General features: G+C 37.4%; 1 long non-coding RNA gene across 1 annotated transcript in view; it reads left to right on the forward strand.

Annotated features, from left to right (window-relative positions):
- LOC115939798 (uncharacterized) overlaps positions 1–10418 on the forward strand; it is a 12631-nt gene extending 2213 nt beyond the window's left edge. The window contains exons 2-3 of the long non-coding RNA XR_004074571.2: positions 5873–5959; positions 8109–10418. This is a non-coding gene — a long non-coding RNA (uncharacterized LOC115939798). The remainder of the gene's footprint in view (positions 1–5872; positions 5960–8108) is intronic.
- The last annotated feature ends 1738 nt before the right edge of the window (positions 10419–12156 follow it).

The raw sequence follows: 12156 nt of genomic DNA on the forward strand, positions 1-12156 counted from the left end.
CATTTGTAAATCTGCAGCATAAGTCATAATCTCTGAGTCTTTTCTATTTTGGGGGCTCCTCCTCCTAGTCATTCTGTTGATGGGTGTTTGAGGGAATGTATAGAGTCCAAATTATTGACCAGAACCCAAGCAAGATGCACCTGTTTTCTTGGGACCTTAGGGTTGCTGGCCTCTTGTTTTCCCAGCCTGTCTTCTGCGGAGGGGCCTGCGGCGCTGTTACTCAGGCAACCCTGTTTGGGCGGGCATCCCTGTTTGGGGGATGGGCTCAGCGGGAATCAGTTTTTGGGGCTTTTGTTCTCTGGGGGCTTTCCCTGGCGGCTTTCTGCATCTCTTCTGCGAGTCAGAGCAGAAGAGACCATTTCCAACCCTCTGCCTCAGAGCAGAGAGACTGCAGTCTGTTCTTCAGTGAGCTCTCCAGGCCACACCGTCTCCGTTTCTGTCCATGCTGCTATAAACTGCAGCATCCTGGGTTGTGCGCCCCTCCGCAGTGCTCCCAGTCCTGCCTCCAGGTCGGGGCACGTCTCTGCCCTTTGTGCTTCTAAAACTGCCAGCCGCTCCCAGTTCGCGCGTGCGTGACCCCACCACTCCGGGTTTCCACCCCGGGGGCTGCCGTAAAGTCCTTTCCCCGCTGCTACCAGTCTGAGAGTCTGTGCCCGTCCCCAGCACGCAAGGCTGTCGCTCACCAGCGGTGTAGGATCCCCACTGCCAGGCACCCTCCCGCTGCCGTTTATCCTCCGATATCTGCCCGCGGAATCACGGCTCCCAGCTTCATCCTGTTAATGTATTTTTAACAATATGTATTGCTTAACAATATGTATCAGATTACAATGTGGAAATTTAAGAAAACAGTGCTCTTAGTGTTAAGGAAATTCATGCAAATTTTTAAGGTGTATAAGTTTTCTAAATAATCACACTTTAAACATACGAATGAGCTTTATTTACTGTTAAACAGGCCCTCATGAAACATGATTATCATTGGAAAACTGAATTCCATTGACTTTAGTATTGACCACTTTTCCTGGGACAGTGATTTCTGTCAGTATTAACATTAGGTAATTTGTCACCTAATCAGAATTCATTAACAGTTTAGTTTCTGAGGCCTCTCTCTTTAAGGTCAATTAAATAAAAATGTGAAAGCCAGTATTGTTAAGATTTCTGCTACATAATAGTCAATTTATTTTATGTTTAGCCCCTTTGATTAAAAGTAATGGTCAAAGATGTTGAAGCCCTGGAAGGTGATTTTGAAGATGGAGAAGTGCTGGAGCTACCCAGGCAGCAATCAGAAACAATTAGGAAAAGTGTACCAAATGCTTCATTCTTTCTCTAGGCTGCATGACAAATTACATTTAATATTTCAGTCTTGTTGCATTTTAAAATAAAGGCCTCCAACAAAGTAATTTTCAAGACAACTCCAATCAAAAGATACTGCTTAAAATTTTCTTATTGCCATAGAAATGAAAAGAATGATTGTCTATGTTGATTAACTTGAAGATTGCTTTGGGAAGAATTTGACAGTTTTGTAACATTCCCATTATAATTTGCAACCCTTGAAGAAGAATTACTACACTGAATATCAGGATAGTTTAAATCTTCCTTTTTATCTGGTAATTTTATTCTAGTACCCTAACATAAAGAGGGTACCTTATAATGTATATTTTTAATACTTATATAATTGATTTTTATCATGATTCTTTAAAATTATTCTCAATTAAATCAAACAAAATATATAGCATAATATGTATACCAAAAATATTTGTTGATTCCTATCATGCAAAGTTTTGTCAGTTTGGCAGGTACAAAGATGAAATAGAAATATTATTTAATGTCAAAGAACTCACAGTTTAATGGCTAGAAAATTCACAACAAAAAACAAAATAAGACAAAGAAAACCTAGAGCCAATGACATTTTGGTTATGATGAGTTAAGAATGGCTGATACTATTTTGTTTGCTAATACATAAATACTAAATAGAGATTATATCTACCCAGTACCACAAAAGATGGCAAGTAAGGAAAGTGACCCCACAATACTATTTTATGTTTAGAATGAAAGGTTATAATTGAGTGAAATTCCATTACACCTGGCAATGTATAGGAAAATGTTTACATACCAAGAAAGACTTTTATGCTGGCAAGAAGATTCATTTTTTATGGACCTTGTGATTTGCAGGCCAATGCCTGCAATTTTTATTGCCTTTTTTTTTTTTTAATTTATTTATTTGACAGAGAGACAGCAAGAGAGGGAACACAAGGAGGGGGAGTGGGAGAGGGAAAAGCAGGCTTCCCGCTGAGCAGGGAGCCTGATGCAGGGCTTGATCCCAGGACCCTGGGATCATGACCCAAGCCGAAGACCCAACCGACTGAGGCACCCAGGTGCCCCAATTTTTATTGCTTTAAAATAGTTTAAGCCAGTCTAAAATGCACTGGCTATCATAAATTAGCAAAAAAATAAGATTCAGTAATGGTAAGGATTCAGTTAAATGGCATTCTCATTTATTCATTCCTGAATTCAATTAGTAAACATGTATTGTGTGTTTACCAGGTGATAGGCAGCTTGTTAGGGAATTAGAGATGCATAGAAGGATAACTCCCTCCAGTCATGGGTCACTGTGGTGAGACTGCTAGGGTAATACAAATTGTTATCCTTTGGAAATAAATTTAGTGATATTTGTCAACAACTATATAAAAATGTGTAAACATTTTAACATTGATACCTTCCTATGGAAAGTATTCAACAGAAAAAAAGGATATATGAGCATATGTGTTTTTTGTATATTTCTAATGATGTCAATTGGAAGCAACTTGAATGTTCAAAGGTTCAATGATTAAGAAAACAATAGTATTTCCCTTTGGTTGAATATGATACAGACATTAAAATGATAATTTGGGGTGTTGTAATGTCATGGAAAATGCTTAGATGTATAATGCAGAAAAAAACAAAAATTATATAAAATATTACTGTTCTGTAAAATTATACAAATGAGAAAACTTTTGGATTTTAGAAAATAATAGCTGTATTAGCATGGTTAGATGATCATTTCAGTGTTTGTTATTGAAATGCATATTATTTAAAAATAATAAAACATTTTAATGTATAAAAGTAGTTCTCAACTGAACCCTTGAGCATTGCCTGTGGGAATATAAAGTAGTGCAACTGCTGTAGAAAATGGTATGGTGGCTCCTCAAAAAGTTAAAGATAGAATTACCATATAATCCAGAAATTCTCCTTCTGGGTATATACTCCAAAGAAGTGAAAGCAGGGACTTGAAGAGGTATTTGTACACCAATGTTCATAGCAGCCTTATTCATAATAGCAGCAAACCAACTGTCCATTGATGGATGAATGGATAAGCAAAATGTGGTATGTATATACCATGGAATATTATTCAGCCTTGGAAAGAAATTCTGATACATGCTATGACATGGATGGACTTTGAAGGCATAATGCTAAGTGAAATAAACGAGTCACAAAAAGACAAATCCTGTATGGTTCCATTTATATGAGAGTAATCAGATTCATAGAGACAGAAAATAAAATGGCGGTTGCTAGGGGCTTAGAGAAGAGGGAATAGGGAGCTCATGTATTGTTTAATGGGTACAGAGTATCAGTTTTGCAAGGTGAAAAGAGATCTAGAGATAGATGGTGGTGATGGTAACACAACACTGTGAATGTACCTAATACCATTCATCTGTACAATTAAAAATGGTTCAGATGGTAAATTTTATGTGTATTCCACCACATTTGAAAAAGCAAAGAAAGATTAAAATGGTAAATTTTGTGTTCTGTATATTTTACTACAATAAAAAGTTTTTTTAAGTGGTTGAAGCAATGGATGGATTTCTAGATATGCATCACAAGTTGAAAAGAGGGCTAGTCAATAGATTTAAAAGCACAGTACAGTGAAAAAATGAAATACATAAAGCAGTTGGGAAAAGAATTTTTATTTTATTCTTTTATTTAAATTCAATTAATTAACATATAATGTGTTATTAGTTTCAGAGGTAGAGTTCAGTGATTCATCAGTCTAATATAATACCCAGTGCTCCTTATATCATGTGCCCTCCTTAATGTCTATCACCCAGTTACCCCATCCCCCCACCCACTTCCCCTCCAGCAACCCTCAGTTTGTTTCCTATGATTAAGAGTCTCTTGTGGTTTGTCTCCCTCTCTGATTTTGTCTTGTTTTATTTTTCCCTCCCTTCCCTTATAATACTGTTTTGTTTCTTAAACTCCACATATGAGTGAGATCATATGATAATTGTCTTTCTCTGATTGCCTTATTTTGCTTACCATAATACTCTAGTTCCATCCACGTTTTTGCAAATGGCAAGCTTTCATTTTTTTGATGGCTGAGTAGTATTCCATTGTGTATATATATATATATATATATATACCACATCTTCATTATCCATTCATCTGTTGATGGACATCTGGGCTCTTTCCACAGTTTGGCTATTGTGGACATTGCTGCTATAAACATTGGGGTGTAGGTACCCCTTTGGATCACTACATTTGTATCTTTGGTGTAAATACCCAGTAGTGCAATTGCTGGGTTACATAGGGTAGCTCTATTTTTAACTTTTTGAGGCGTCTCCATACTGTTTTCCAGAGTGACTGCACCAGCTTGCATTCCTACCAACAGTGTAAGAGGGTTCTGTTCCATTGATCTCTGTGTCTGTTTTTGTGCCATTTGGAAAAATAATTTTGAGTATCACCAAGTTCTATTGTATTATGTTCAAATTTATGATTTGAAATTTGTTCTACTTACTCTTCATGCTTTTCTAAGCTCATGTATGTTGGTAGTAGCAAAAAAATGTAATTGTCAGACTAAATGAACTTTTAATGTTCAATCACAATTTTAGAGGTGTAAAGAGATGCTTGTGTTAAAAGTGAGAAACCAGAGGTCCAGAGAAGTTAGGATTTAATAGGTAGGTAATGATAAATCTGACTGTAATGGATCCTTTGACTTTTATTACATTATTTAAGTTGTATACCACCTCATGCAGGCCAGATTGTAATCTTTTTTTTTTTTGAAGATTTTATTTTTATTTATTTGACAGAGAGACACACAGCGAGAGAGGGAACACAAGCAGGGGGAGTGGGAAAGGGAGAAGTAGGCTCTCCGCTGAGCAGGGAGCCTGATGTGGGGCTCGATCCCAGGACTCTGGGATCATGACCTGAGCCGAAGGCAGACGCTTAACGGCTGAGCCACCCAGGCGCCCCCAAATTGTAATCTTTAAAAAAAAAAAACCTTATGAAACATTCAATTATTTCTTTCCTATTAAGAAAGTCTTATAACAAACATGAATTTCCTATGGTATAGCTTTAATCTACGTCTTTTACTCCTGATTTTGACTTTCTCAAGCAATTAACTTCCCAGCTTTTCTTTTACCAGGCCATAGTTCCCTTTGATCCTAAGAGAAGTTGCATTTTTCTTTACCTTTAAAACTTTTTTATGAATTGATGACCAAATATCCTTCCTACCCCCACTATGGGAAGTGGGGGAACTGTATTGCTTCATTACTCTTTAATTGTAGAACTCAAAACAGAAAGGATATTATCTTCTACATCTTATTCATTGCACTATGTCAGAACACTTCTGGATACGAATGACAGCAATTGAATTCCCCAAAAGATTTATTAGCGCATGTAATTGGGAGGTCCAAGGGTAGATCTTGAGACTGCATCCAGAGCCTCAAAGACCGCTGTCAGGACTTTCTCCACTCTTGGTTTGCATTGCTTTATTCTTCAAATAGATTCTCTCCTAGTGGCAGACAAATGCTTTCAAAGGCTTCACACTCACACCCTCCCAGTTAAGCAATTGCAGTGGAAGAAATAAATCACTCTCCCAATGTCCATATCTCAATTTCAGGTCCTGTATGCCTACCCCTATCATTGGCAGCCCCAACACTAACATAGAGTTGAGAAGGAGTTTCCCAAAGGAATCTGAAGAAAGAAGGTAGGAGAATTGTCTGAGCAGACAAAAAGAACAACTTCCATAGTTTACTATACCCCCTTTATAGTGAAGCCACTTTAAAAATTCTAAACATCAATGTACCTGTTCAACTCCATTAAAATAGTTTAAATTATTTCACGTACTGCATATTTGTTGCCTTTTAGTTGCCCAACATTTGAATCCTTTCCTTTTGTTTGCCACTGTGGCAGCCTTAGTGGGAAAGCGGGGTCCCACCTGGACAGTTGACAAATACTGATGCTTATTTTAAACTCTTATAACTAAGGTTTTGGCAGGCAGTGTAAGTTTGGCTATCTTCCTGGGGCTTTCAGTGTAATCATGGGAAGCAAAGAAGCAGGGATACTTAGGATTCATTCTGATGGCAGCAGGAACATCCAGGGCCCAGTAGCACCCATGTAGCTGCAAGGCAGTGGTGCCATAATTAAATTATTCCTGTGTCATGACATTGCCTATAATTATGACCACTCAGCTTTCCATGGAGCTCATTATATAGCCTGGTTTTCCAGCCTTTCTATTGATTATGTGAGCTTTTCACATTGATAAATACTGTTAACTAATCTACAGACCTTAACAGATTTCACCAGTTTTCCCACTCACGTCCTTTTCCTGGTCCAAGATCCAATCCAGAATCCCATATATTACACTTAGTTGTTATATCTCCTTAGTTTTCTCCAATTTATTATAGTTCCTCTGTTTTCATTATTCAATGCCCTTGACCCTCTTGAAGAGTTATTGGCCAGTTACGTGTAGAATGCTCCTTAGTTTGGGTCTTTCTGATATTTTCTCATGATCAGTTTATGTATTTTTGGCAAGAATACCACAGAACTATCAGTGCATCATATCAGGGTATTGATACATCTTATTATTGGTGATGTTAACTCTGATCACTTAAAGTGGTATTTACCAGGTTTTCCCACTGTGAAGTTACTATTTTTCTCTTTGTAGTTAAAATATATTGTGGGAAATCTTAGAGGCCATTCTAATATCCTGGTTATACTGCCATCCATTAATTTTAGTATTCATAGACGATTACCTGTGGTATTTTGCCACAATCATCAGTATTCTTTACATATTCCAATGTGTTTTTTCCCCATACCCCCAAGCAATTCTCCAATTCTTAGTAGATTGACTAGGTGTATTACAAATTTAACTCAATTCTGACACTATCTATCTGGAGATAGCATTAGATCCCATATGTTGAGAGTTCAGTCTCACAAGACTGGCCGTATTTCAGATACCAGCCTCAAGTTCAGGTTGTTACCTGTGCTTCTGACTAATTGGCTATAAATTGGAGGTTCCCACAACCCTCTTCTCAGATTAGATTAATTTGCTAGGGTGGCTCACAGAACTCAGAGAAACATTTACTTATGTTTGCCATTTTATTATAAAAGATATAAAGGATAGAGATGAAGAAGAGGTACATAGAGCGAGGTCCAAAAGGGTCCCTAGTGCAGGAGTTTCTGTCCCTATGAAATTGGGGTGTGCCAACCATCCTGCCATGCGAATTGTGTAACAGCTGGAAGCTCATCATGAAGAGTTGTTACAGGGCTGTGATCTCCAGCTTCTACACCACTTCCTCTTCCCAGAGGTCATGAGTGGGGCTGAAAGTTCTAACCCTCTAATCACTCCGTCTTTCTGGTGACCAGTTCCATCCTGATGCTATCTAGGAGCCCCACTCTTTGTCAACTCATTAACATAAACTCAGGTGTGCTTTAAAGGGGCTCCTTATGAATGACAAAAGATACTCATCACTCAGAAAATTCCAAGGGTTTTAGGAGCTTTGTGTCAGAAACCAGGGATAAAGACCGAATAGATTTCTTCTTATGCCACATAGTCTATTGAGTGCAGGAGAAAATTATGTACTCTGATTAGTAACGAAGATTTGTAAATGTGAACCTGATTAGAAATTTTTTTCATCAGTAAGTTAAAGAAATGGTGGAGATGTTTATGAAAGTTACAGGAAAAACTGTGTGCAAATGTTAAATAATTTGTGGCATTTTCTACTTTTGCAGAGAAGAGCACAGATGTACAATCCAGTTATCTCTATTTATTTGTGGGGTCAGTATGATTCTTGATGGGAGCAAGGAACTCCTGTGTTGACTCTTAGTTCTAATCCCACTTTTCTCTTTTGCAGAATAAACCTGGGTCCATAGCAGAGGATGGGGAAAGCTATGTAAACGACAAAGAGCTGGAACTCCCTAAATCCCCAGCCGTCTTATACTTGACAGGAAGATAATAAGCTCCTTCATTTTCTCAATGTAAAAACCTTCCAGGTTGTGACTGCCATAAGTACAATGGATAATTTACTATGGATACATCACACTTGATTACATTATCTGATTATATAGAGCACAAACGCTCTCAAACTTAACATCCCCAGACATTTTCCCAAGATAGAGCTAGTGAGACCATAAGTTACTTTGCCTTTAATTCTCATGTACTTCATGTGCATGAGTTTGGTTGTTTTTGTTTTCATTATAATACCACTTTCAAATGGTGGGGCTCCCATTGCCGGGACAACCAAAAGTAGTCATGAGGCTTTACCAAAACCTTAATCCTTGGTAGGTAGTATCCTTAGCTTTCTTACTCCTTGGGTTGAAAAAATGCAAAACATTCTTTACTTCTGTTGGGTTTCCCATTTTGTCTAACTTTCCTCAAAGTTTCTATGTATACACTTCTTGAATTTACTAATCAAGCTCATTTTATTTCTACCTACCTTGATAAAAACCAATCTTTAATACACTAGGTTCCCTTTAAATTTGTACAGTTTTACTCAGTATTTTAAACACTAAACTTGTACATGAATTACTTTTTTGTGTTTAGGAAAGACATGAAAATCTTCATGTAAGAACTTCTAGATAGGTGAATGAATCACTGTCCCCCAATTTCTAACAAAATAACTAACAACTACAACAACAGAAACAATAAAAAAAAATCACCATCAACAACCACAGAGAAGGACCTAACCATAAACTTTAAATACGGGCTGACAATAAAGGAAACTGAAAAATTCTGGAGCATGGCGTAGGGCTATAGTTAATAAGATTTAATAATGAGGGCGCCTGAGTGGCTCAGTCGGTTAAGCGACTGCCTTCGGCTCAGGTCATGATCCTGGAGTCCCGAGATCGAGTCCCACATCGGGCTCCCTGCTCAGCAGGGGGTCTGCTTCTCCCTCTGACCCTCCCCCCTCTCATGCTCTCTGTCTCTATCTCATTTTCTCTCTCAAATAAATAAATAAAATCTTTAAAAAAAAAAGATTTAATAATGAAGAAAAAGAATTCTTTAGGCTTTCAGTCCAAAATAGTAAATTACCGACAATCGAGGGGAAAAAAAATCCATAGTAGAGTTGGGGGTGGAGTGGGGCTGGGAGCTTAAATGAACTGGATGCACAATACTGTAGATTGCTGTGCTGCACAATTGGTTTGGTGCTTAGTCAAGCACGGTTTTGAAGAGAGTTTTTTCAACCAGGAAAACTGATTTGTGCAGATCATCCACAAAATTCTTGGCTCAGATCACAAATGAAGATTGGTTTAAGGACAGCCTTTTGGGCTGATACTACATCTAAATTCTCTGAAAATTCCTCTGGAAGGACATCCACTAGTAGTTATACAGACATATGGTTTACTTTACTCAATTGTAGAGAAATTTTATCTTTGCAAGTTTGACAAGGAGTAGTCTGGCCCCCTTACCTAGGCTGAAATTAATTTCCAGAAAAACAAGTGATGGCCTGTATGACACCTCTAAATATATGGAGTAAAAGACTAGATTTCAGTGTTTACATGATTTCAAACTTTATGAATATGAACTAATTGTGCAGTTAGTTTTTTTAATACTGATAATAAGAATGAATGGTTATACTTATTTATTTAATGTTTTATTTAAATTCAATTAAGATATAATGTATTATTAGTTTCAGAGGTAGAGTTCAGTGGTTCATCAGTCTTATATAATACTCAGTGCTCATTACATCATGTGCCCTCCTTAATGTCCATCACCCAGTTACGCCATTCCCCCACCCACCTCCCCTCTGGCAACCCTCAGTTTGTTTCTTATAATTAAGAGTCTCTGTGGTTTATCTCCCTCTCTCATTTTGTCTTGTTTTATTTTTTCCTCTCTTCCCCTATGATCCTGTTTCTTAAATTCCACATATGAGTGAGATCATATGATAATTTTCCTTCTCTGATGGATTTATTTCACTTAGCATAATACCTTCTAGTTCCATCCATGTCATTGCAAATGGCAAGATTTCATTTTTTTGATGGCTGAGTAATATTCCATTGTATGTATATATCACATCTTTATCCATTCATCTGTCCACAATAGCCAAACTATGGAAAGAGCCCAGATGTCCATCCATCAAGAGAATGAATAGTTATAAATGGAATTTAGTGAATTGAAAATTAAATAAAGTGACATTGGAATACTAGAATTCTATAGACATTCCGGAGTAATATGTAAAAGCTACTATGAAGGATTTTTTTTTTTTTTAATTTTTCTTTTTTTTTTTTTTAAGATTTTATTTATTTATTTGAGAGAGAGAGAATGAGAGACAGAGAGCATGAGGGGGAGGAGGGTCAGAGGGAGAAGCAGACTCCCTGCCGAGCAGGGAGCCCGATGCGGGACTCAATCCCGGGACTCCAGGATCATGACCTGAGCTGAAGGCAGTCGCTTAACCAACTGAGCCACCCAGGCGCCCCCTACTATGAAAGATTTTATCCATAATTAAAGTTCTTGTATTTGTGAACACTTTTCTTTTTTTTTTTTTTTTTTTTGGCCATGAGACTAATTTAAAAATATGGCTCCCAGAACTGAAGTCTGTATTTCATACTGCAATCAATCAATTCCAACCTCACATTAACATCTTGCTGTAGAAGAAAAAGGTGTCAGGTGTCAGTTCCAAACCAGATGAGTAATGAATTATAAAAGACCAGCATTGGTGAATCATTACAAATTTGCAACAGCCTTAGGCCTGAAGTGTAAAAGGAGGGAGTTTGCTAGAATCCAGAGAGTTTTAGGAGAGCCTAAGAGTAGCTGGGGCCCTTATAAAGGAATACAGTTACTACTAAAGCCTAAATTTTATTGTTCTCCCTCTCTTTGATAGACTGCCAGTGTCTTCCATTGGCTAAACCCAACTGCCAGATAGAGAGACAAAGAACCCTGGCAGATGTTGTCCATGAGTCATTCTCTAGAATGACAAAGCAGGGAAAGGTGTAGAGTAGATCTGGAAGGGCAAATGGAAACTAGCACATTTTATTTCAGTAAAAGTACAGTTGATTATGTTTCTGGCTGTTAATTTTTCTTTTATCTGGTCTCCTTCATTTAGGTTATGTGGCAGGTCCCTGAAGTCTTCTAAGTTTGTAATACCTAGGGGAAATAATTTCACAGATCTTGGGGTTGGTTCTGATATTGTTTTCTTTGTTATACTGATATTGAAGATTTGATAATGGTATATAATTGAGTTTTTGGTCTCCCAGATGGTGAGGTATACATCCTTTATAAGTGTAAAAGAACAGTAAGAGTATAATGTCATGAAATAGAAGTGATCTATGTGGGAGGACAGCTCTTTGATTTATGTCATTCTTTTTGTTACTTTTGTATCCTCTATTCTCTGCCAAAACATTATTCATGTGCTTACCTCTTTAACATGTAGGCCATTTAGGGGCGCCTGGGTGGCTCAGTCAGGTAGGCATCTGCCTTTGGCTCCAGTCATGATCTTGGGCTCCTGGAATTGAGTCCCATGTCAGGCTCCCTGCTCAGTGGGGAGTCTGCTTCTCCCTCTCCCTCTGCTTCTACCCATCCCCCCACTTGTGTGTACACGTGCTCTGTCTCTTTCTCAGATAAATAAATAAAAATCTTTAGAAAATAATAATATATAGGCCAGTTAGCTGTGGTAAGCTTGATCACACATACAGATGAAAAAGTGATATGTATCAAAGGAATAGTATCAATATTTAAAAACTTATAAGCCCATACATTTTTAATATTTTTTATAATATTATACCATCAGTTAAATTAGTGAGTAGATTTTAGAATTTTTTAAAAAATCATTTTTGTTCTTTCCCCTCCAAATATCATAAACATAATAAATAAAATTATAAAATTCAGTGGGAAACAAAACAGTATATATTAATAACTGATCTCAAGATAAAATAACTTAAATGTTTAAGATCCAGTAAGGGAGG

The sequence above is a fragment of the Leptonychotes weddellii genome, chromosome 9 (genome assembly GCF_054177405.1).
Source record: "Leptonychotes weddellii isolate Sample4059 chromosome 9, ASM5417740v2, whole genome shotgun sequence".
NCBI classification, from domain to species: domain Eukaryota; kingdom Metazoa; phylum Chordata; class Mammalia; order Carnivora; family Phocidae; genus Leptonychotes; species Leptonychotes weddellii.